Raw genomic sequence first — 2,378 nt, 5'->3', positions numbered from 1 at the left:
ACAAGCAGATGTATGAGCCTGCTGAGGCTACCAACAGTCATGTGATTGGTCTGCCACTTGGGGTGATCTGTCTCCAAGGCAGTGATGAAAGCTGGGCAGGAAATATTTTCACCAATAAGAGAAGCTAAGGAGGTTAGAATAGACTGTGGTCAAGGTCTTGAATGGAAATACGAAAGGAATGGGTAACTCCTTCTTCTGCCCTCTTTCCTCCTATCTCTACTTTTAGCTCTATCAGAGAAAGCCAGTGGGCTTGCATACATTGGTTGAATTACTCAGCTGTTGATTTGAACAGAAAAATTTGTGAAAGAGACCCTGGCCAGGTAGTTCAGTTGGTTAGAGCATCATCCCAATGTGCGAAGGTTGCAGGTTTGATCTCTGGTCAGGGCGTATATAAGAAGCAAGCAATGAATGCATAAATGAGTAGAACAATAAGTCGATGTTCCTCTCTCTCTCTGTTCCTCGTCCTCTTCTCCCTTTCTCTCTCTCTCAAAGTCAATAAAAAAAATGCTGTGTGCAAGAACATAATAGTGAAATGAACTTATTTATAAGGTTGATTTGGGATATTTCCTATCATGAAGTATCAAGAAACTACTTCAGATTATACACCTAGAAACTGGGCAAATATGATTTAGGTTATAGAAATCTTTGGAACTAATAACTGTCTCCCCACTACTGTGAGATTTTGCTCAGTGGTGATGGTAACCTGGTATTTGTACAGAGATCTAAACTTTTCAAAGCATTTGCCTACACTTTTCTTATTTGAGATGCATCATAACACTCGTGAGGTTCGTAGAGCATGTTATTCTTCCCCTACAACAGATACTAAACTGAGATTCACACAGGCCCAACACACTTGATCAAGATCACACACCCAGTTAAAGGCAGAGCTAGAACTGGAACCCAGTTCTCCGTACTCTTAGCTATGCTTTCTCTGCCTCTGTGTTAGCATGGCTGGAGATGACAGCTTCTGCTTTGACTGGACCAGGTTTCAGATGACCCGAACTTTCACAGAAAGGTGCTGGAGCTTCCTCGGTGGGTGACCGCAGTGTGTTAAGGTGTTCAGAGAGCAGCAAGGGGCTACCAGCAGGAGGAGAGTGGCTTCTGCTTCTTTCCACGAGGAAGAATAGGGCTGTTTAAACATACTTGAAGGTGAACATTTCCCCTTGAAAATCTTTGCTTTGTAAAAATAGAGACCTTTTTGTAGCAGCCTGGTACAGAGGTAATTATGATGGCTTAAATCAATTGAGCTCTTGGTGGATAGTTTTACTCTTCCAAAATTATGCTCGGAGAGTTTTAAGTGACCACAGTTTCTCAACATATCAGTAAGTAGAAAATGAACAAATCAAATTCCAATTAGTTTTATGGATCTAATATTGCAATGATGTTTTTAGTTACATAAAAATAGTCACTCAGAATATAAGTGTATAGGAAAATGAGCAAAGGCAGCTATATTATCAGAAATTGTTTTATGTTTCTTTTATTGATATTTATTTTCTGCATCAAAAGATATTCACTAGGTATATTTTCTTTGAATGATATCTATGAGTAGAGCAATAATTCCTAATTTTTGGAGGTCTCTTGTTTTGTTTTCCATTTATAAGGCTACGGTTGAGTTGAGAATTCCTTCCTTCAGCTAGGGGCCATTTGCCATAGGGTGATCAATGTTTCACATCCAAGAAGGGGCATTTGTTTGGAGTAACCACTGTCGTGGGCCTTGGGGACTATTTAAAATGAAAAAATATTGATGACTCTCTCCTTTTCCTCAAGGCCAAGAGTTGGTCTTGTTAGGTGTCCTACCGACCAGGCAGGCAGGCAACAAACCCTTGCTCTCTCAGTCATGTGATCTGCACTAGGCTCCAGACTTTTCTTTCTCACCTGGTTCATGATTTGTATAGAGAAGCTTGAAGGACTTCTCTTAGTAGGCTGGATTCTCAGAGTGGTTCTGCTTGTGGCCTGATCTGATGGGGACGTTGGTCACAAGGGCCTGAACTACAAGTCAGCTATGCTATAGAGTGTTTACACACAGTGATAGAAAGCATCTTAACTGGGAGTTGAGTGCCAAATCATGGTCCTGGGGTGAAGCCAGGTCTCAGCGCTGGAGAAGCAGTCTAAGGGGCAAAAGGTGAAATGGTACTTTAACCAAGAAACAGAGTTGGAAGCTGGGAAACTGGAACTAAGTTGGGTAATTAAGCGGGAAGTGGGTGATGTGTGGTTCGGGACAGAGGTCATGAATGAGGAAAAGCTCTGGAAGACTGCAGGGACATCTTGAAGGAGGGTATACCTGACCTGTTCAAAGAAAAGGCTGTAATTGCAATGGAAAGAAAGATGAAAAACATTTTCTAAGGAGAAGGTTTAGAAACATCTCCTCCATGAGCTCA

Source organism: Desmodus rotundus, chromosome 7 (genome assembly GCF_022682495.2).
Source record: "Desmodus rotundus isolate HL8 chromosome 7, HLdesRot8A.1, whole genome shotgun sequence".
NCBI lineage: Eukaryota > Metazoa > Chordata > Mammalia > Chiroptera > Phyllostomidae > Desmodus > Desmodus rotundus.
The sequence above is the reverse complement of the archived record's forward strand: the minus strand, read 5'-3'. Positions refer to the sequence as shown.